General features: G+C 42.4%; 1 protein-coding gene across 2 annotated transcripts in view; it reads right to left on the reverse strand.

Annotated features, from left to right (window-relative positions):
- Positions 1-23,065, reverse strand: part of SCAP (SREBF chaperone) — a 109,169-nt gene extending 86,104 nt beyond the window's left edge. The window contains exon 1 of one of the 2 annotated variants that reach the window (XM_049861888.1): positions 22,991-23,065. The gene's annotated coding sequence lies outside the window, so the exon portion shown is untranslated. The remainder of the gene's footprint in view (positions 1-22,990) is intronic. The other variant, XM_049861891.1, reaches the window with a different exon arrangement.
- Positions 23,066-24,725: the final 1,660 nt, after the last annotated feature.

Genomic DNA, 24,725 nt, shown 5'->3' on the forward strand with positions numbered 1-24,725 from the left:
GAGAAATGAAGTCCTTACACATGCTACAACATGGATAAATCCTGAAAACTATGCTGAGTGCAATAAGTCAGTCACAAAAGGACAAATATTGTATGATCCCATTTACACAAAACAGGCAAATGTATAGAGACCAAAGCTTATTAGTGGTTACCAGGGGTGGGAGTGAGGGGGCAAGGGGTAGTCATTGCTTAGGGGGCGCTGAGTTTCTGCTAATGGTGGTAGAATAATTGGGAAAGAACACTGGTAATGGTGGCACAGCATGATGAATGTAATCAATGTCACTGAATTGTACATGTGAAAATTGTTCAATTGGCAAATCTTTTGTTATGTATATATTTTACCACAGTAAAAATTTAAGTTAAAATAAAAAGGCAACAAGAAGACACTTATGTATTGATAACAAACTGTCACAAAGAAACATTCAGAGAAAAAAACAAGAAATGTAGTGTGCTACTTATGTAAAAGCAAAGTGCTCTGTCTGTGTAATTGTCTGCATATGGACAAGACACCCGTGAATGGACACATGAGAACAGTAACACTGGCTGCCTCTGCGGAGGGGAACTGGTGGCCAGTGGCAGGAGAGAAAGGTAACTCTCCCATGTGTACCCTGTTGTTCCTTTTGAATTTTGTACATATGAATGTATGACGCACTGGAAAGCGAAAATTAAAAAAGTAACGAAGATAAAAATAAAGCTTCCCTGTGGAAGCAGCAGCCCCAGACTCTGAGATCCCATTACTGCGTATTTCTGCCCTACCCTGTGGTCCCCCTTGGGAAAAGGTCATGGCTGGATCCCCTGTGTTCCCTAGGGCACCAAGCACCTCAGGTGGTGCGGAGCAGAAAGTCACTGTGGGTCTGTTCACTGTGCTAAATGAGTCCACCAGTGTAGTTTATCTCTTTTTCTGAAAGCTGTTTCGCAAAGTGGACCAACACTGAAGGCAGGAAATTCTGCTTCTTTAAGCATCGAATTAGCCAAATAAGCTGGAAGAATTTCCAGCAGACAAGTTAACAGCACTGAAAAAAGGAAAGAATTTCAGTTAATGAATAAATGCTGATTTCTGAGAATTTAAAGCCCAAAAACACACATATTCAAGAGAATAATTATTCAACATTTAGAATAATTGTTGAGATGGCACAGCACACCAGATTGAAGAAAGATCAAATTACATGAATTGGCTGTGACAGTCCTTGTAAACAACCATGTACATTACAAGATGCCAACACTCTTCACAAACAAACATCAACAAATTATTAAAGGTTTTCTTTCACAATGCAAGCTAGTCCTCATACCTCCAATCCTGCCACCACCCTGGGCCCACACCAGACCCCAAGACCCCTTCCCACACTCGTGAGGGCAAAACACTAAGTGCTGGGTTTGTGAACCTTCTGAGCACTGTGGGCCTTTGTCCGATCAGTGTATGGAAACCCACAGTTGAAACTATCAGACCACAGAAATCACATCTCAGTGGCTAAGAAACACTGGTTTTGTCTTTCCTTGAATCGTTTTTACTAACTTTCAAATTGTAAGGCCTGCTACAAGTTTTAATTGCTCCATTGCATATCTGTAGCCTAGTACTACGGAGCATTTTCCAGCTAACAGAACAGCTACGGGTCATGACATGCTCTGGGACCACTTAATTCTTCCAAATGCTCACCATCACTTCTGAGATGAGAACGCGCTCCTCTTCCTGACATTTCACAGGCAAAGGGACAGAAAGCTACAGAACTTCAGAGCTGGGTGAGACGGGCTCTTATTTTTACAGATGAAGAAACTGAGGCTTAGGGAGATTATGCCACTTGACCCAAGTCACAAAGAGTCACAGCAGTCAACCCTCCCAGTTCCAGGTCCTAGCCCAAACACCTGCCCGGGATAAAAACCGACTCTCAACAAAATACTTTGTTTTAACCTACTTAAGAACACTGAAGCATTCGAATTTAAATATTCATTTATTATAATCAATTACAAAGTACTGTACCTTCTGTTTTAATCTGAAGTTTACTATATACAACTTATAAAAAATTTTTTCTGTTAAAGACCATCATCTGGCAACCTCTGCCCCCTAGGCCATCTGTGTTTGAGGGGCACACTGAATCCTCCAGTCTCTCAATCTAAGGAACTACCTGCTTGAGGAAGAATCATAAAACTCCTTAACGGACTGAGTCATGATTCTTATGATCAAACACCACCAAACGCAGTCACAGAGAGGGCCAATTATTAAGGCGCTATCCCGACACAGGAAACCTCTATGAGAGACATTATGTCCCTATTGGTGATCTACCTTCTGGCGGCTCCTTCTCACCCTCCCTTGCTGCTTTCTCCTCCTTTCTCAAATATCTAGATATTGGCATATCCTGGGCCTTGTCCATGGCTGGCTTCCTCATCTACCCTTCCTCCCCAGGGCATCTCAGCCAGCCTCCTAGCTCCAAGTGTCCTACCTTTTTCCTGATGACTTGCATACGTTCATCTCAAGCCTGTATCTTTCCCCCAACCTCCAGACTCCTGTTTCTGCTTGGCAGCTCCACTCAGATACCTAAATGCAACTCATATCTAACAAGGCCAAGACAGCACTCTTGATTTCTCCCTAAAAATCTGTTCTTCCCCCAGCCTTCTCAATTAACTGCACCATTAGCCACCCTGTTGCTCAGGCCAAAAATTTAGGAGATATCTGGGAAACAGCCTACACTTGATCAATCAGCTGGCTCTGACAGATCTACCTCCAAGTTAGACCACAAACCTGGGCATCCATCATCACCCTGGCTACACCCCATCATCAGTCATGTGGACAACAGTAATGGCCTCCCCATCTCTCAGACTCCACTCCTCTGCCTCATTCATCCTCCGTATACGTCTCTGTAAAGCACAAATCACTTATGTTACTACCCTGCTTAAAACACTCCAATGGTTTCCCATTACACTTAAAATCTAAACTTACTACCACATTACAAACCCTACAAATCTAGCCTCTATCTACTTCTCTGGCTTTCTCCTAATGCACTTTCCCCCAGGCTCCAACTATGTGGTAAGGACATCTTTTCATCCCTTAAACATGCCAAGCTCATGCCCTGTGTCTAGGTTACTGCACTTCCTGTTGGCTTGGAAAGCCTCCCCCAGATCTTCACAACACTGCCTCGACCTGAGCTCTCAGAAAGACACATTACAACCGAGCCAAGGCCCTCCCCTCCACCATCACCCCAGTTCACCTCAACCCCGTTTATAATAATACCAGACACATAGGCGGTGCTTAGGACGTGCCAGGCCCTGCTAAGTGCTCTAACCAACTTTATGTTTTCCACAGCACTTTTCACTGAAATTATTTATTCATCTATGTGTCACCCCCTTTCCCTCACCCCAGAACACAAGCTTGCTGAAAGCAGGGGCTCAGTCGTGTTCACTGCTGTATCCTAGCACCGTGAACAGTGTCTGACACACAAAAAAAAAACCAAAACCATTGCCATCAAGTCAATTCTGACTCACAGCAACCCTACAGGATAGAGCAGAACTACCCCCATACGGTTTACAAGGAGTGGATAGTGGATTTGAACTGGCGACCTTTTGGTTAGCAGCCAAGCTCTTAACCACTGCACCACCAAAAGGAACTCAATAAATATCTGTTGACTGACTGTGAATTAAAAAAAAAGGGGGGGGGTGGAGGATATTAAAAGAACTTCTTGGTGGGACTTTATCCTATGAAAGATCTGTAAAAAAATTCTCAACCCCCCAAAAAACTATTAAGGTGCACAAAATTGTCAAAAACAACCATTTCAGGGCTCAGGAAACTGACCAAAGGCAAACAACAAATCAAGAAGCATTTATTCATGAAAAGCTGCCGAACTTTGGGAAGAACAGCGGGAATCTGTGGTGCTCCTTCCTGGGGCTGCACCCGTTCCCTCACCCCCAGTTCAGTCAAGCCGCAGTACCACCAGAGCAGGGCTGACTGTGACACCAGCACTGCCAGAAAGGGCAAACTTGACTTGCAGCAGAAGACAAAAACCCCAAGCGAAGCAGCACTGTCAGAAAAAGCAGCAAACTCAGAAAGAAAAGAACAAGGAAATCCCACAACTCTATAAACTAAGGCTGCAGTCCAAGTTGGGGCAAGGGGCAGGCCAAAAGAGTAATGAGAAATTTAACAGGAGATCTGGGGGTGAGAAAGCGACAAAGGGACTTGAGAGGCCTGGGAGGGTCCTGTGCAAAGCAAACCTGAGGCCGACTTGAAAATGGTCTGAAGTGTAAAGACACTCCTGTGGAAGCCATTTTGGCTTGAGGATTTTAAGCAATACCTCTGACGAATCATTGGCTGACCACTAAGTTATGCAGATACAGTTGCCAGCCCTAGAACAAAAAGCCAGGCGAAAAATCAAGTACAAGAATATTAAAAAAAAAAAAAACTGAGAAGAGACATCAGTGGTCATACAACACAGGTGAAGAGATTCCACAGATTAAGACTTTTAAAAAGCAAAAAACAAAATAACAACAAAAATCCTCACAAGAAATTCACAGTTTGCAGTTTTTTCTTTTTTTTTTTTTTTTGGTTTTAACAAATAGAAATTTATTCTCTCAAAGTCTAGGAGGCTAGAAGTCCAAATTCAGGGTGCTAACTCCAGGGGAAGGCTTTCTCTCTCTGTTGGCCCTGGAGGAAGGTCTTTGCCCTGAATCCTCCCCTGGGTCTAGGAGTTTCTCAGTGCAGGGATCCTGGTTCTTCATTCTGGATAGTAGGAGTCCTTATCTCTCTGATTATTTCTCTCTCTCTCTCTTTTTTTTTTTTCCAAGTAATTTTTATTGTGCTTTAAGTGAAAGTTTACAAATCAAGTCAGTCTCTCACACATAAATTTATATACGCCTTACTACATACTCCCACTTACTCTCTCCCTAATGAGTCAGCCCGCTCCCTCCTTCAAGTCTCTCCTTTCGTGACCATTTTGCCAGTTTCTAAACCTCTCTACCCTCCCATCTCCCCTCCAGACAGGAGATGCCAACATAGTCTCAAGTGTCCATCTGATGCAAGTAGCTCACTCTTCATCAGCATCTCTCTCCAACCCATTGTCCAGTCCAATCCATGTCTGAAGAGTTGGCTTTGGGAATGGTTCCTGTCCTGGGCCAAGAGAAAGTTTGGGGACCATGACCACTAGGATTCTTCTAGTCTTAGACCATTATGTCTGGTCTTTTTATGAGTATTTGGGGTCTGCATCCCACTGTTCTTCTGCTCCCTCAGGGGTTCTCTGTTGTGCTCCCTGTCAGGGCAGTCATCGGTTGTGGCCAGGCACCATCTAGTTCTTCTGGTCTCAGGATGATGCAGTCTCTAGTTCATGTGGCCCTTTCTGTCTCTTGGACTCATAATTACCTTGTGACCTTGATGTTCTTCATTCTCCTCTGATCCAGGTGGATTCAGACCAATTGATGCATCTTAGATGGCTGCTTGTTAGCGTTTAAGACCCCAGACGCCACACTTCAAAGTGGGATGCAGAATGTTTTCTTAATAGAATTTATTTTGCCAACTGACTTAGATGTCCCCTGAAGCCATAGTCCCCAAACTTGGGGGCTTTTTAAACAACACGAACAAAATTAGCAGAGCTAAAGAAGAAATCAAAAGCGAGCTTAGAAAAACCTCTGGGAAAAACAAAACCACAACACAGGAAAACAGAGTATGCCACTAAAGCAGTGTGTACAGGGACATTAACAGTTGTAAAGGTCTTTGTTAAAAAAGAAGAAAAATCTCAATAACCTTAGCTTCTACCTTAATAGTGAGACCCTGGTGACGCAGTGGTTAAGAGCTTGGCTGTTAACCAAAAAGGTCCATAGTTCAAATCCATCAGCCGCTCCTTGAAAACACTATGGGGCAGTTCTACTACATTCTATACGGTCACTATAAGTCAGAATCAACTCAGTGGCGATGGCTTTGGTTTGGTTTGGTTTTTGGTCTATCCTAAGAAGCTAAAAAGTAAAAGCAAACTAACCCCAAAGCTAGCAGAAATAAACAAGACTAGAATGGAAATAGAGAAAAGAAAAATCTATGAAACCAAAGAGTGGTTCACAGATCAGTAAAATTAAGAAAACTTTAGCTAGACAGATCAAGAAAAAAACAAAAGAGACTCAAATTGCTAAAATCAGAAATGAACCAGAAGACATCACTACTGACCTGACAGAAATAAAAGATTATACTGTGAACAACTATATGACAACAAATTAGGTAATTTAGACAAAATAGACAAAATCCTAAGACACAAACTACCAAAACTGAACTCAAAATAAAAACTCTGAATAGATCTATAATAAAGAGATTGAATTGGAAATTTAAAACACTCCACAAAGAAAAGTTCAGCCCCAAAGGCTGTACTGGTGAATTTTACCACACACTTAAAGAAAAATTAACACCAGTATTTCATACACTCTTCCAAAAAACAGAAGAGAAGACTTGCCAACCCATTCCATGAGGCCTGTACTATCTAATACCAAAACTTGATAAGGACATCATGGGAAAAAACAAAAAATATAGATCACTACCAGTTATGGACATAAAGTCAAAATCTTCAATAAAATATAAGCAAACCAAGTCCAACAGCACATAAAAAAGATTAAACACTATGACTGAGTGGCATTTATAGCAGGAATGCAAGGTTAGTTTGACACCTAAAAAGCAATCAAAGTAATAAATTCTATTAACAGGACAAAGGACAATACAACATGATCATCTCAATTGATCAGAAAGAGCATTTAACAACATGAACATCCTTTCATGATAAAATACTTAGTAAGCTAGGAAAAAAGGGAAGTTCCTCAACCTGATAAAGACCGTTTATTAAAAAACCACATTTAACATCATACTTGGTTAAAGACTGAATAATTTATCCCTAAGATCAAGATGTCTTTTCTCACCACTTTTATCCAACATAGTACTGGAGGTTCTACCAGGACAATTAGGCAAGAAATAAAAGGCATCCAGATTGGAAAGGAAGAAGTAAAATGATCTCTTTGCAGATGACATGATCTTGTATATAAAAAGTCCTAAGAACTCCATTAAAAACTATTAGAATGAATAAATGAATTCAAGAAGGTGGCAGGATACAAGGTCAATATATAAAAATCAACCGTATTTCTATGCAGCAATGAACAATTCAAAAGTAAAATTAAGAAAACAATTCCAGAGGTGGGGCCAAGATGGCAGAGCAGTAAGATGCTTCCTGTGAACCCTCTTCCAACAAAGACCTGAAAAAACAAGTGAAATGATTATACTTATAACAAGCCAGGAGCCCTGAACATCGAAGGCAAAGTTAGAAAATGGAATGAGCAGCAGGGGGAGGGAGGGATGGTTCTGAAGCAGAGGAGCTGCTGGACCTGAATCGTCGGGATCCCTCAGACACCATTCCCAGGAGCGACAGCAGTGGGCTGGTGGTACCATTCAGCTGCAGTTTTCTCAGGGAGAAACAGCCAGCTGCACAGCCTACTCACACCTCCAGAACCAGAGATGAACGGTACTTTCGCAAAACCTGAGTACTTGAGTAATTTTACGGCACTCCCGGCCCCCAAGGCAGCTTCAGTGGCTGTCAATCTCCCTGGGCCTGAGATAGGTTCTGGTGCTCGACCTGTGCCATTCTCCCGGCCTTGGAGAAGGAATAAATTCACAACTGGGGGAAAAGATAATTTACCGGCACCACTAACCTGGGGAGCTCAGGACAGAAGCAGCTCCTGTCCACGCATAAACGGTCTGTGGACTTTGACTACCTTTCCCTCCTGCATGGACCTGTGTGGGCCTATTTCAGGAGAACAGGCCCTTGTTGGCAGACTGCAACTGTGTCAGCTGTGCAGTGGAGAGGTGGGTGTTTGATGTTTGACACTGCTTTGCCTATTAAACAGTGTCCTCAGCTGCCCACATCAAGGGCCTAAGGACTGGTGGTTCCACACAGGTCACCCAGCCTCCCGCAACAGAGGTCCAAGGATAACTGGTACCTCCCAGTCCTCACAACCAAAAGCACTGGGTGCCCATGGTCCATCTGCAGAACCCACCCACCTATGCAGTCTAGGGAACAAAGACACGCTTTCCTCACAGACACCCAGGGTACAGTTGTCAGCCCCCTGCCTTGTTCAGAGTGTGACCCCTGCTGCAACCAGATACCAGTACCTACACCAATCACCCCTGCCCCTCTAAGACTGTAGGACAGAGGCTGTACCACATACTTGATGACCAACTACCTGGACACCTGACCTGAATCCATACAAGAAAAGTGAATGGACTCCTAGGCTCATATACCTGATAACAACTCTAGCCATCTGATGACAGGATGTTAGCGTTTCAAAGGCGAAATAATCAAGCTAGCTCACTCAAGCAACTTATTTGGGCATATCAAAACAAAGCAAGAAGTTAGGAAACAGTAAGCAAATATAAACTAATACAATAACTTATAGATGGCTCACAGACAACAGTCAATATCAAATCACATAAAGAAGCAGACCATGATCGCTTCAGCAAGTTCTCAAAAGAAAGAATCAAGGGATCTTCTGGATGAAGGTAGCTTCCTGGAATTACCAGAGGCAGAATACAAGATTAATATACAGAACTCTTCAAGACATCAGGAAGGAGATCAGGCAATACACAGAACAAGCGAAGAAACACACAGATAAAGCAGCTGAAGAAATTAAAAAGGTTATTCAAGAACACAATGGAAAACTTAATAAGCTGCAAGGATCCATAGAGAGCAATCAGAAATTCAGAAGATTAACAATAAAATTACAGAAGTAGACAACTTAATAGAAAGTCAGAGACGCAAAACTGACCAAGTGGAAGGCAGAATTGGTGAAACTGAAGATAAAGCACTTGGCACCAATACGTCTGAAGAAACATCAGCTAAAAGAATTTTAAAACATGAAGAAACCCTAAAAATCATGTGGGACTCTATCAAGAGAAATAACCTACGAGTGACTGGAGTACCAGAACAGGGAGGGGTAACAGAAAATGCAGAGAGAATTGTTGAAGATTTGCTGGCAGAAAACTTCCCTTATATCATGAAACATGAGAGGATATCTATCCAAGATGCTCATCGAACTCCACATAAGGCAGATCTTAAAAGAAAATCACCAAGACATAATCAAACTTGCGAGAACCAAAGATAAAGAGAGAATTTTTTAAAAAGCTAGGGATAAATGAAAAGTCACCTACAAAGGAGAGTCAATAAGAATAAGCTTGGACTACTCAGCAGAAACCATGCAGGCAAGAAGGCGATGGGATGACTTATATAAAGTGTTGAAGGAAAAAAACTGCCAGCCAAGAATTATATATCCAGCAAAACTGTCTCTCAAATATGAAGGCTAAATTAGGACATTTCCAGGTAAACAGAAGTTTAGGGATTTCATAAAAACCAAATCAAAAATTACAAGAAATACTAAAGGGAGTTTTCTGGTTAGAAAATCAATAACATCAGATATCAACCCAAGACTAGAACACTGCACAGAGCAATCAGATGTTAACCCAGATAGGGAAATCACAAAAATAAATCAAGATAAAAAACTCTCAAATCAGGGAAAGAGCAATGTCATTATGTAAAAGAAGACAACATTAAAACAATAAAGAGGGACTAAGAAATGTAGTCACAGATCTTTCATATGGAGAGCAGGACAAGGCGATATAAAGAAATAAAAGTTAGGTTTAAACTTAGAAAAATAGGGGTGAGTATGAAGGTAACCGCGAAAGAAACTACCAATCCTACTCATCAAAATAAAATACAAGAAAAAAATAGAGACTCGGCAGAAACAAAATCAACAACAACGAATTAAGAGGAAAGGACAATAGAAAAAGATAAACTACTCAGCACAAAAAATTAAGTGGGAAAAAGAAACTGTCTATAACACATAATAATAATCAAATAATAATCAAAATGACAGCACTAAACTCACACCGATCCATAATTACGCTGAATCTAAATGGACTAAATGCATCAATAAAGAGACAGAGAATGGCAGAATGGATTAAAAAAACACGATCCGTCTATATGCTGCCTACAAGAGACACACCTTAGACTTACAGACACAAATAAACTAAAACTCAAAGGCTGGGAAAAAAATACATCAAGCAAACAACAATCAAAAAAGAGCAGGAATGGCAATATTAATTTCTAATAAAATAGACTTTAAAGTTAAATCCACCACAAAGCATAAGGAAGGACACTATATAATGATTAAAGGTACAATATACCAGGAAGATATAACCATATGAAATATTCATGCACCCAATGACAGGGCTGCAAGACACACAAAACAAACTCTAAGAGTACTGAAAAGTGAGAAAGACACTGCCACAATTATAGGAGACTTCAACACACCACTTTCGGTGAAGGACAGGACATCCAGAAAGAAGCTCAATAAAGACACGAAAGATCTAAATGCCACAATCAACCAACTTGACCTCATAGACATACACAGAACACTACACCCAAGAGCAGCAAAGTATACCTTCTTTTCTAGTGCACAAGGAAACTTCTCCAGAATAGACTACGTATTAGGTCATAAAGCAAGCCTTAGCAGAATCCAAGACATCAAAATATTACAAAGCATCTTCTCTGACCATAAGGCCATAAAAGTGGAAATCAGTAACAGGAAAAGAAATCAAACACTTGGAAACTGAACAATACCCTGCTCAAAAAAGACTGGATTATAGAAGACATTAAGGATGGAATAAAGAAACTCAGAGAATGCAATGAGAATGAAAACACTCCCTATCAGAACCTTTGGGACACAGAGAGAACAGTGTTCAGAGGTCAATTTATATCAATAAATGCACATATACAAAAAAAAAAAAGAGCCAAAATGAAAGAATTATCCCTACAACTTGAACAAATAGAAAGAGAGCAACAAAAGAAACCCTTAGGCACCAAAAGAAAGCAAATAATAAAAACCAGAGCAAAATTAAATGAAATAAAGAACAGAAAAACAACTGAAACAGTTAAAAAGACCAAAAGCTGGTTCCTTGAAAAAATTAACAAAATTGATAAACCACTGGCCAAACTGACAGAAGAAAAACAGGAGAGGAAGCAAATAACCCAAACAAGAAATGGGTGATATTAACCAGACCCAATGGAAATTGAAAGAACCATATCAGATTATTAAGAAATACTGCACTCAAATTTGAATTCCTAGAAGAAATGCACGAATTCCTAGAAACACACTACCTACCTAAACTAACACAAACAGGCAGAACAACTAAATAGGCCCATAACAAAAGAACAGATTGAAGGTAATCGAAAAACTCCGAACAAAAAAAAAAACCCTGGCCTGGAGGGCTTTGCTGGAGAGTTCCACCAAACTTTGAGAAGAGTTAACAACAACACTGCTACTAAAGATATCTCAGGGCATAGAAAAGGACAGAAAACTCCCCAACTCACTTTATGAAGCCAGCAAATCCCTGATACCAAAACCAGGTAAAGATACCACGCAAAAAAAGAAATTACAAACCTATATCCCTCATGAACTTAGATGCAAAAATCCTCAACAAAATTCTAACTAATAGAATTCAACAACATATCAAAAAAATAATTCACCATGACCAAGTGGGATTCATACCAGGGATGCAGGGATGGTTCAACATTAGAAAAACAATTAATGTAATCCATCACATAAACAACACAAAAGGACCACATGATTTTATCAATTGATGCAGAAAAGGTATTTGACAAAGTTCAACACCCATTTATGATAAAAACTCTCAGCAAAATAGGAATAGAAGGAAAATTCCTCAACATAATAAAGGCCATTTATACAAAGCCAACAGCCAACATCAACCTAAATGGAGAGAGCCTGAAAGCATTCCCCTTGAGATTGGGAACCAGACAAGGATGACCTTTATCACCACTCTTATTCAACATTGTGCTGGAGGTCCTAGCCAGAGCAATTAGGCTAGATAAGGCTAGATAAAGAAATAAAGGGCAACCAGATTGGTAACGAAGAAGTAAACGTATCTCTATTTGCAGATGACATGATCTTATACACAAAAAACCCTAAGGAATCCTCCAAAAAACTACTGAAACTAATAAAAGAGTTCAGCAGAGTATCAGGATACAAGATAAACATACAAAAATCAGTTGGATTCCTCTATACCAACAAAAAGAACACTGAAGACGAAATCACCAAATCAATGCCATTTACAATAGCCCCCAAGAAGATAAAATACTTAGGAATAAATCTTACCAGAGATGTAAAAGATCTATACGAAGAAAACTACAAGACACTACTGCAAGAAACTAAAAGAGACCCACGAAGTGGAAAAACATACTCTGCTCATGGATAGGAAGACTTAACTTTGTAAAAATATCTATTCTACCAAAAGCCATTTATAGATACAATGCAATTCTGATCCAAACTCTAACGGCATTTTTTAATGAGATGGAGAAACAAATCACCAACTTCATATGGAAGGGGAAAAGGCCCTGGATAAGTAAAGCATTACTGAAAAAGAACAACAAAGTGGGAGACCTCACTCGTCCTGATTTTAAAACCTATTACACCGCCGCAGTAGTCAAAACAGCCTGGTACTGGTACAACAACAGATACAAAGACCAATGGAACAGAATTGAGAATCCAGACATAAATCCAACCACATATGAGCAGCTGATATTTGACAAAGGCCCAAAGTCAGTTAAATGGGGCAAAGACAGTCTCTTTGAACAAATGGTGCTGGCATAACTGCATATCCATCTGCAAAAAAATGAAACAAGACCCATGCCTCACACACCACGCACAAAAACGAACTCAAAATGGATCAAAGACCTAAATATAAAATCTAAAGCGATAAAGATCATGGAAGAAAAAATAGGGACAATGCTAGGAGCCCTAATACATGGCATAAACAGTACACAAAACATTACTAACGATGCAGAAGAGGAACTAGATAACTTGGATCTCCTAAAAATCAAACAGCAGGGTCATGCAAAGACTTTAACAAAAGAGCAAAAAGATTACCTACAGACTGGGAAAAGGTTTTTAGCTATGACATTTCCGATCAGTGCCTGATCTCTAAAATCTACATGATACTGCAAAAACTCAACTACAAAAAGACAAATAACCCAATTAAAAAATGGGCAAAGGATATGAACTGGCACTTCACTAAGCAATTCAGGTAGCTAACAGATACATGAGGAAATGCTCATGATCATTAGCCATTACAGAAATGCAAATCAAAACTACAATGAGATTCCATTTCACTCCAACAAGGCTGGCATTAATCCAAAATCACAAAATAATAAATGTTGGAGAGGTTGCAGAGAGACTGGAACACTTATACACTGCTGGTGGGAATGGAAAATGGTAAACCACTTTGGAAATCCATTTGGCACTTCCTTAAAAAGCTAGAAATAGAACTACCATGTGATGCAGCAATCCCAGTCCTTGGGATATATCCTAGAGAAATAAGAGCCTTTACATGAACAGATAAATGCACACCCATGTTCACTGCAGCACTGTTTACAATAGCAAAAAGATGGAAGCAACCAAGGTGCCCATCAACAGATGAATGGATAAATTATGGTATAGTCACACAATGGGATATTACCCATCGATAAGGAACAGTGATGAATCCGTGAAACATTTCATAACATGGAGGAATCTGGAAGGCATTACGCTGAGTGAAATTTGTCAGCTGCAAAAGGACAAATATTGTAGAAGACCACTATTATAAGAACTCAAGAAATAGTTTAAACAGAGAAGGGAATATTCTTTGATGGTTACGAGAGGGGGGAGGGAGGGAAGGAGGAAGAGGAGTTTTCACTAATTAGATAGTAGACAAGAACTGTTTTAGGTGAAGGGAAGACAACACACAATACAGGAGAGGTCAGCACAACTGGACTAAATCAAAAGCAAAGAAGTTTCCTGAATAAACTGAACACTTCGAAGGCCAGCGTAGCAGGGGCATGGGTTTGGGGACCATGGTTTCAGGGCACATCTACATCGATTGGCATAATAAAATCTACTAAGAAAACACTGTGCATCCCACTTTGAGGAGTGGCATCTGGGGTCTTAAACACTAGCAGGTGGCCATTTAAGATGCATCAATTGGTCTCAACCCACCTGGAGCAAAGGAAAATGAAGAACACCACAGACACAAGGTAATTATGAGCCCAAGAGACAGAAAGGGCCACATAAACCAGAGACCACATCAGCCTGAGACCCAAAGAACTAGATGGTGCCTGGCTACAACCACTGACTGCCCAGACAGGGAACACAACAGAGAACCCCTGAGGGAGCAGGAGAGCAGTGGGATGCAGACCCCAAATTCTCATAAAAAGACCAGACTTAATGGTCTGACTGAGACTAGAATGACCCCGGAGGTCATGGTCCTCAGATCTTCTGTTAGCCCAAGACAGGAACCATTCCTAAAGTTAACTCTTCAGACAGGGATTGGGCTGGACTATGGGATATACAACGATACTGGTGAAGAATGAGCTTCTTGGATCAATTAGAGACATGAGACTATGTTGGCATCTCCTGTCTGCAGGGGAGATGAGAGGGTACAGAGGGTCTGAATGTGGCTGATTGGACAGGAAAAGAGAGAATGGAGGGAAGGAGTGTGACGTCTCATTAGGGGGAGAGCAATTAGGAGTATACAGCAAGGTGTTTTTAAGTTTTTGTATGAGAGTCCAACTTGATTTGTAAACTTTCACTTAGAGCACAATAAAAAAAAAATGTGCAAAGCCTTTTAAGAATTTACCCCCTTACAAAATTAAGTCAAAATGAGTACACAGGAGAGGGTAGGAGTGAGAAGGCAGGGCTCAGAGGGGTTCAAACAGCATAAAAAATAAAGGAACCAGAAATAAACGTATACATCTATGATCAACTGATTTTCAACAACGGCTAAGATCATTCAACGGGGAAAGATGTCTCTTCAACAAATGGTGTCAGAACAACTGGACCTCCACATGCAAAAGAATGAAATTAAATCCATACGTCACACCACATACAAAAATAAATTCAAAATGGATCAACAACCTCAATGTAGGAACTAAAACCACAAAACTCTTAGAACAAAACATAGGGATAACGCTTTGGGACTCAGTGTTTGACAACAGATTTTTAGATATGATGCCAAAAGCACGAGCAACAAAAGACAAACTAGATAAACTGGACTTCATCAAATTTAAAAGCTTTTATGCATCAACTGACTTTATTAACAAAGTGAAGAAACAACTTACAGAATGAGAGAAAATACTTGGGAGCCATATATCTGATAAGGGTTTCATATCCAAAATATAAAAAGAACTCCTACAATTCAGCAACAAAAAGACAACCCCGTCAAAAATTGGGCAAAGGACTTAGAAAGATGGTTCACCAAAGAGAACATGCAAATGGCCAAGAGCATATGAAAAGATGTGCGATGTCATTACAGAAATGCAAGTCAAAACTGAAATGAGATACCGCTTCACACTCACTAGGATGGCTATTATCAGAAAAATTGAAAACAACAGATGTTGGTGAGGATGGAGTAATTGGAACCTCATCCATTGTTGGTGGTTTTGTAAAATGGTGTAGCCGCTGCTGGTTTGGCAGTTCCTCAAAAAGTTACAGAATTACCATACGATCTAGAAATTCCACATGTGGATATATACACAAAAGACGTGAAAGCAGGAACTCAGACAATATTCACCACATCATTATGCACAACAGCCAAAAAATGGAAACAACCCAACTATCCAGCAAAGACAAATTGATAAACAAAATGTTGTATATGTCGTATATATATGCAATGGAATATTATTCAGCCATAAAGAGAAACTGAGTTCTGATCCATGCTACAGCATGGATGAACTTTGAAATCACTGCGCTGTGTGAAATAAGTTAGACATAAAAGAACACAGTATATCCCATTTGTATGAAATATCTAGAATAGGCAAATGCATAGAGACCAACCTTTATCAGTGACTGCCAGGGGTGGGTGGGACAGGGAAATGGGGGGTCATTGCTTAAGGGTTACTGAGTTTCTATTAAGGGTGATGGAAAAAACTAGAAATGGACAGTGGTAATGGTTACACAACATGGTGAATGTAATTAATGTCACTGGATTTTACAAGTAACAACAATTGAAATGGTGAATATTTAGATTTTTTTTTTTTTTTAGCACAATGAAATAAATACATACAGAGGCAAATAAAAACGGCAACAAAAATTTGACAAGACTATACAGCAGAATGATGTTTAGAACTGGGATGAAATGTATTATGCACATTGTGGTAAAATATGAGACAAACAGAGTATCTAACCACTCAAAACAATTATTAAAAACAAACATTTGGATTGAATTGTGTCCCCCAAAAATACCTGTCAACTTGGCTACGTCATGATTCTCAGTACTATATGACTGTCTACCACTTTGTCATCTGATGTGATTTCCTTATGTGTGGTAAATCCTATCACTATGATGTTAATGAGATGGATTATTGGCAGTTATACTGATGAGATCTACAACATCAGATAGTGTCTTCAGCCAATCTCTTTTGAAATATAAAAGAGAGAAGCAAGCAGAGAGACATGGGGGCCTCGTACTACCAAGAAAGCGCCAGGAGCAGAGTGTGTCCTTTGGACCCAGGGCTCCTGTGTGGAGAAGCTCCTAGACAGGGAGAAGATTGATGACAAGGACCTTCCTCCAGAGCCCACACAGACAAAAAGCCTTCTCCTGGAGTGGATGCCCTGAATTTGGACTTCTAGCCTACTAGACTGTGAGAGAATAAACATTTGTCTGTTAAAGCCATCCACTTGTGATATTTCTGTTATAAAACGCTAAATGATAAAACACACCCCGATTAAAAAAAAAAGAGAAAGAGAGAGAGAAAAAGAAATTGAAATAAGAAAACAATACAATGCTTTAAGCCAAAAGCAAGGTTACCACAGAAACTGCAAGCCAGAGCAGCCTGGATACCAAGCAGGTTCTGAGCTCCCCAGCTGCCAGTGCAAAATGGACAACATCACTGACATAGTTCACAGTGTGCTTCATGCAAAATCAAATCAGTGGCACAGGGGAGGCGCAGCAACTCCAGGCCCCGGACCTAAAGAAAATTTCTCATTGGCCTCATAGGCTTCCTTGGGGGTTTCTTGTAGCACCTCAAGGAAGGCTAATGGTGCCATGCAAAGTGACTTCAGTGAAAATAACTGGAGAAAAGGCCAGACTTACGCCACTTCGTAAAGATCAAGCTTTACCCAAAGACAAAACACCGAGGGTCTGAAACAGGTACACTGGAGCACCTTTTGGGACTCTGCAGTTCCACGGATGTTCTTTCCCCTAGTTGAGCTCAGGATGGCTTTCGAAAGGTAGAGAATTCAAGTTTATCCTCCCTGACAAGAATAAAATGCAACATTCTCTGTTGCCTGCTTTTAAAGGCAGGTCTTGATGTGTCCAACAGTCACTGTCACTGGGGGTGACAAACAAACAAACACCAAACCCGATGAGAACTCAGGCCCAAAATAAACGACCCAACCACTCCATGGAGATGATGAGGCAAGAACGTGGCCTGTCAGGGGGAAGAAGGGCTGGTCAGGCCAGCTTGGGGCAGATCGTGGGACTAGGAAGCTACTTAGGGTGCTGAAGAGGAGAGAGGCCCTGCCAGGCAGACACTCTGCGAAGTGCAGCCTTCTGAGAGGCAAACCAAGCCCACTGCCAAACCTAGGAAGCTGGGTTGGACAAGGCTGCTTATAGGAGAAGTTAGTGGGAAACAAAAATAAATTAGGTTTTACATTTAAAAAAACGTTATAGGATAGCTATTTACTAGGAAAGATGCTGACAATATAAAGTAAAAAATGGATACAAGGCAGTATGATCCGATCACCCAGAGAGAAAAAGCGCAAAAGAAGAGGCTGACAGGATAGACACCAAAACATTACCAGCGGTTACCACTGGAATTACAAACAATTTAAATTTGTGTGGGTTTTTTGTGCTTGTCTATTAATTTTTCTTCAACAAGGACAATTTGTATTAAAAAAGAAAAAAAGAACTCTAAACCCTCAGAAAACTTAGAAATATGCAAGGAAAAACACAGCAATAACACTATAATTGAGAAAGTAGTTTTAATTATGACATTACCTAAAAGTAATAAGAAAACTGGCTAAAAACTAGAACCAAGTATGTACTTGGCAAAACTATTATAAAAACTGACAACGCTGATGGCATTCAGCATGAAACCTGCTGTAAGGACCTGCCTTGTGCTCTAGATTCAGGTGCATTTATTTCTCTCAAAGTGCATCCCTGGCCAGTAGGAGCAGCATCACCTGGGAACTTGTCTGAAATTCAAATTCCCCGGGCCTACCTCAGACCTAAGGAACCAGTGACTCAGGTGGTGGGTTAAAACAGCCCTCCCCATGGTTTCCATTCACATTAAAGTTTGAGAACCACTGGTATGGAGGAATGATGTTTTCTCTAAGTAAACAACAGCGTGTCTAGTTAGGAAGGAGCTCTCGTAGTACAGTGATTAAAGCACTCACTGCTAACTGAAAGGTTCAAATCCACCAAGCGCTCCAAAGGAGAAAGATGTGGCACTCTGCCGCCATGAAGATTACAGCCTTGGAAACCTCATGGCGCAGTTCTACTCAGTCCCATAGAGCTGCTATAAATCAGAATCAACTCACTTGACGGCAACAGGTTGTCTATTCAGGAAAATACATCTCTTGCTCAAAACCCATTCTGTTATTCAAATTCACATTCCTAAACAAACACTATTCAACTGTGGAAGGATAAACCAGAAGATGTTAAAATTCTTTAAATTAGGTAGAATTCTGGAACAGCTCATTTTGAGATAATTGGTCAATAACTGCAGTGGCATGAATTGGAAGAAATCAAGGCTAATTTGTAAAAGTGACAAAATGAATCAATGTATTTGGAACTTCAACATTTAGATGATTTGAAAACACTCCAATGTTGGGGAATGGCACAAATACAACCACTACAAAGGACATATCTGCATGAAATATTATTTTATTCTCCCTGGATTCTGACTGAAATTAACATGTTTAAAATAGAGGAGGTTCAATAAAATTTTTACTTCTAGTTTAACCTAAGTAGCTGTCACAGTTACCACAACTTGAAATTTAAGACTGGTGCTATACTTGACATATCAGAGACTACTGGAATACCAGATTCTCTTTCACATTCATAACTGTGGTTTTAAAAATTTATAATTGGTTATTAATACAAAATACCATTCCCTCTGATTATGTGGAATTACACTGAACTTTATTAGACTTTCAGCTCAGGAAAGATCTCAGTGGTTAGCACACACTTTGCACATTTGATGCATTCAAAAACTTAGGAATGTCAAATAGACTAGTGATTTCCAAACGTTTCTCATCATGAACACCTAACAAGAAAAACAATTCGAGTATAAAACAAAAAAAAACCCACTGCCATAGAGTCAATTCCAACTCACAGTGATGCTGCCGGACAGAGTAAAACTGCCCCATAGGGTTTCCAAGGAGTGGCTAGTGGATTGGACCTCCCAACCTTTTGGTTAGCACCCAAGCTCTTAACCACTGAGCCACCAGGGCTCCAATTCAAATATACACCCCAAACACATATACATTTATATATACTACGTATGGGTACTACTGTGATAACACATTTAAAAAAAGAAAAAAAAAAAACCCAAACCAGCTGCCGTCAAGTTGATTCTGACTCATAGCGACCCTACTGGCAGAGCAGAACTGCCCCATGGTGTTTCCAAGGAGTGGCTGGTGGATTTGAACTGCTGGCCTTTTCGTGAGCAGTTGTTGTAGTTCTTAACCCCTGCACCACCAGGGCCCTGTGTGATAATATATAGTGAACATAAGGAAATACACAATAAAAATTAAATAAAGCTGAAATAAACAAAGATCATCTGAATATTCTGTCCCTGAGATCCACTGGCAAAGCCCATGTGTGGCCCAGCAACCCTGAGTGGCATGCCCAGGCCAAGCGCACTCTCAGGGCAGTGCCTCAAGTGGACAGTCAAATGCAGATGCCAAATCACCGTCTCTGACTCAAGTCTATGACCCTGGCTTCCTCTCAGCCCCTACTACCTTCTTCTACCCCTTACCTGCCAATGGAGCAACAGAGGAAGACTGGAAAGCCAGCAGGTGCGAGAATGGTATAAGGCATGGCCTACATTACCAGACAAACCTGGGTTTGTGCCCAGGTTCTCTTACTTTCTATGTAACCCAGGGCGAGTCAATGTCTCTAAAACTTATCTGTAAAGAAGACGAGAACAGGGTCATCTCACCTGATTGCTGTAAAACAAACGGCGCCAACTGTGAAAATGGCATGGTGGCAGCATCAGACCTCCTCCTCTAACTTCACAGCGGGGAGGAGAATTATTCAGCATCATCAGCTCAAGGCTGATACCTATGAGGCAGAGGTCAGACACATCTCCACCCTCCAACCTTTTTACCAGTTCCGACACACCATCCCTCCCACAGCACTACTTCTCTGCTGGGTTCAAGAATTCATTGCAACGGCCACACATAATTCACAAACCACACTCACAGTTATGGAGTTTACTAGGGAAGTAACAGGTTACAACTCAGGATTAGGAAGCACTCAGGATACAGCTCTCTGATCAGGACAGCTTCTTGGCCTGCCCTCTGTCCTACTTAGGCAAGTGTTACAATGCTCTTTAGCTCCACCAGTAAGTGCCCAGAGGCACCTCACTCTGCCAGTAAGCCTTAGCCTGAAGACACTCAGCTCCCTCTTGCTCTGTGGGTCTGGGAACCTAGCTCTGCCAGTAAGTGCCCAGAGGCACCCCACTCTGTCAGTAAACCTCAGCACTGAAGGTGTTCAGCTCTCTCTCGTTCCATTTCTTTGCGGCTGCTTCTCACCATCTCCAGTGTTACAGATCTCCTTCTTTCTCTGTCTCCTGGGTCTAGGAGGTTCTCAGTACTCCCAGCTCTTCTTTTTGGGGGTAGTGAGGTCCCCTCACCCTGCCTCTAGAATGGCTCATTTTAAGCCTAGCAGGATGGCAAAGTTGACCAATCCCCTCGTTAGGGATCCATACAACTTATTTGCATGGCCTCACCCCCACACGGGTGCCATGTACCTTATTTGCATAATCCCACCCAATCACTGTCTGGGGGTCACAAAGACTATGGCTAGAAAGGCCATAAGTAATTCACTGCACCACAGTTATTTTAAGAATTAACTGAGATAAGCTAACAGCAGAGCACCTAGCCAAGTACCTAGGAGCGCAAGCACTCAACACATACTACCCAGAATTATTATCACTTTAGGTGGTAAAAGAAGTTCACCTGGACCTTGTTTCATCTTCCAGTTCAGGAAGGTGGCAAGTTAGAGTGGAAGTAAAAGTAGCACAGGTGGTGGAGTTAGGCAGGCCTAGATTGAAGCTCTGATCCACCTTGGAGCCCAGTTTCTTTATGAGGGTAAGTCCTATCATTCACTAGGAATGCTAACACAAACCATATATGAAGTGCCTGTCTAAGCCGGTAAAACCAACTTGTGGCCAGCAAATGGTCACCAATGGTGAGGGTAAGCAAATAGCACCGGACCAAAAGGCCACTGGACCATGTTCATGTGCATGGTTAGATACTGGGGGAATGAGCACCCCTAAAGTCTATCACTAACTGGTAATACGCATGTGTACTGAGGTCCAGAGACACAGATCCTTGCCCAAGTGAACACTTTACTTGCTCATCAACGACTGCAAACAAGTCACAATCTTTATGCCTCAAACCAGCAGACTCTTTATCCAACTCAGGACAGAAAACTAACCTAAACAATGAGGCAGGGAGCCATAAACCTGTGATTATAAAGTACATGGAGACCTCTAGAGGGTGTGGTTTTTGCTAAAATTAAAAAAAAAAAAAAAAAATAGCGAAAGAAGAAAGAGCACTCATAAATACCGGATCAGTTCACAAATGAGAACCAATTATTTCAATTTATGACCGAAACAATACATATGGAAGTATTTACATTTATGGTGTTTCAACATCATGTGCCCAAGTGGAAAGTCTGCAAATGTGTAAAGCACCTAAAACCTAAACAATATAAACATAATAGACACAGGTCTTTCATGAGGCATCACTCAGGAACACCTGAAATGTATATATCACTAGCTAGACATCCTTGAACCTGACTGCCTAACAAAAGCTTCAATCCTTGGCACAGTACTACCAGATGGCAGCAAATCAATAAGGACGCTGCGTAATTAGACTCTGCAAAACATTTGGTCAGATAAAAGAAACACAAAGGTAACATTTTAAAAAGCCTCTTCTATTTTCTCTTCCCAAAAATTATTACCCCCCAGGATGTTTAATCATCCAGCTGACTGTCACCACAGAAGTTGGGGCAGTAAGTGGCTGGGATAAGGGGAGACTCCTGCCAGAGCCCCCCCAGACTCACTGCTCTCTTCACCCAACATTTCCATCTGCACAACTTTCTGCGATTCGCAGTCTAGATCCAAGACTCCCTGCAACCAGCACTATCGTGACATTACAATCCCGTCTGATATACCGAGGTCATAAACCCACCGAGAAGTAAACAGAGACAAAATTGGTGAGCAAACCAGGTTTATGCAAAACGCACAACACTGAAAACCAAGCAAAACCCGGCAAAGGAGCTACATGTTGCCTCTCAATCAGCCCCTCCAAAACAGGCAGGAGACTGGACCGCATGGTCTCCCCCGCCCTCAAGGAAACCCAGAGCCCCAAGGCAGGTCCTGGAACCGAAGGCTGCCCGGGGGCCGGGGGGAGGAGACGGGTCCAGGAGACGCTACGGCGCTGACCCTCGCCCGGCGGTGGTCACTCGGGACCGGGATGAGTGGGAGTGCTCAGACGCAGAGCTCAGCCAGGGCGGGGGTGCGGCAGGGGTGGGGGTAGGGACGCAGCGGCCCTGTCCCCTCTCCGGGCCCGGCCCGCGCGGCTGCTGGACAGCGCCCACGCCCGCGCGCCCAGTCCCTGCCTGCCCCGAACCCCGACCTCCAGAGTTCGCGCGCGGCGGGAGGCCCGAGCCGGCCCGCGGGCAGGTACCGTGGGGACATGCGCGGAGGTACCTGTGGCAGCCGCGGCTCCCGGGCGGCGGCGGCGGCGGCGGGATCGCGGCGCGGCGTGCGCGCTCCCGGCCCGCGGTCCGGTGCGTGGCGCCCGTCCTCTCTCTCGCGGCCGCCCGGCGCCCTTGCAGCTCCCGCCCCCTCACCTCTCACCCCCTACCTTTCCCCTCCCGCCCGGGCCGCCCTGCGCACGTGCTCCCAGCGGCGTGCGCATGCGTCGTCCGACGTCAGCCCCGCCCCGCCCGCGGCTCGGGCTGGCCCAATGGCGGATTTCTGCCGCTTGTCTCGAGGGAAGTACAGGTGCGTGTCGGTAGCCCGGCGGGGCGTGAGGTTTGAATACGGCCCAGAAGACCAGAGGAGAGCTTTTGGCAACATATATCGGGAGAATTATCAAAAACATGCACAATACGCGCGTGCACTCTTTCCAGTACCAGCAAAAAATTAGAAGCAGCCGAGATACACAACAAATGTGGTTGGGTCAAAAAAATTATGTCCAGAAACGGATTCCCTACAGTCTTTAAAAAGATAAGTTTCATTGTCGTTGTAAGGTGTCCTTGAAAGAAACTCCATAACAAGCTGTAGAGTATGATCACATTTTTGTTCAAAACATGCAAGGAGAACGGTCTTGGGTGATACACATTGATGTATTGTCTGGTTACCTCTGGGTGGGAGAGTTCGGGTGTTTGGTTCTTTTTCCATTTGCTGATCCGCATTCAGCTATTTTCTACATGGACGGTGTATTTGTTGTTACAGCAATAGCTGCGCCCGTTGTTTACCCTGTTAGATGCAGAACTGAGTACTTTGCATGCCGCCTCTCATTAGACTACAGTAGGCCTAGTAGGCTTAGCTGTTACCCCAGTCTCATAAGGGGAGGCTCCGCCTGCAAGCTGGGGACTCACCCCATTGCATTTGTCTGTGGCCTACCCGAGTGGGGATACCTTGCTCACACCAGCCACTGCCCTCGTGCAACCCAGGTCTCCAAGTATCAGTGGTTACCTTGCCCCACCCTGCACTCTTGGGCACACTGGGCCACTCACTTCACCCGCTCCCACCCTGGGGCTACAAGGATAAAGCAGACCCTGTTCCTGCTGTCGAAGGCGCCAATGTTGGGGTTGCAAAAAGTGCAGCTATATAGCCACAATACAAAGAGGCAATCAGGGGTGACCTTTCTGGCCACCCCATCCCTCTCTCCCCTCCTAGGCCTTCTTTAAACAAGCATGCCCTCTTCTTCAACTTCCTTCCCACCAGACTCCAGACTATCCCTCCAAGGTTGTCAAGGCCTTGCCTCCCTCTCTGTCTCCCTACCCACCACACTGTTGTCACAGTGAAAGTATGGGGACCATCGGCTTTGATCCAAAGTGACTTTTAGGATTATGCCATGCACCCAGGGTTGGCTCTTAAAGTGTGGATTTCATTCTATAAAGAAAGAATTCTTTTTACTTACTAATTATTTTAAAATTAGAGATAAGGCAATAAGAGCAGTATGGGGGGCCTTACCTGCACCCTTTACCCAGCCTCATGTCACTCTCTCCAGGTCTGATCTCTCATAATCTGTCCCCTCAGAAAACTCGGGCATGAAAGATTAAACCTACCATGACCCTCCATCCCCTTTCTTTTACTGCCATGTTCCGGAAAAGAATAGGGTTCCAAACTTGCCTCAGGGTAGAATCACTTTGGAGTTATTTAAAATTAAATCAGAGTCTTCCTGAGTCCAAACCCAGGCCCACTAGACCAAAGT

Source organism: Elephas maximus, chromosome 20 (assembly GCF_024166365.1).
Source record: "Elephas maximus indicus isolate mEleMax1 chromosome 20, mEleMax1 primary haplotype, whole genome shotgun sequence".
Taxonomy (NCBI): domain Eukaryota; kingdom Metazoa; phylum Chordata; class Mammalia; order Proboscidea; family Elephantidae; genus Elephas; species Elephas maximus.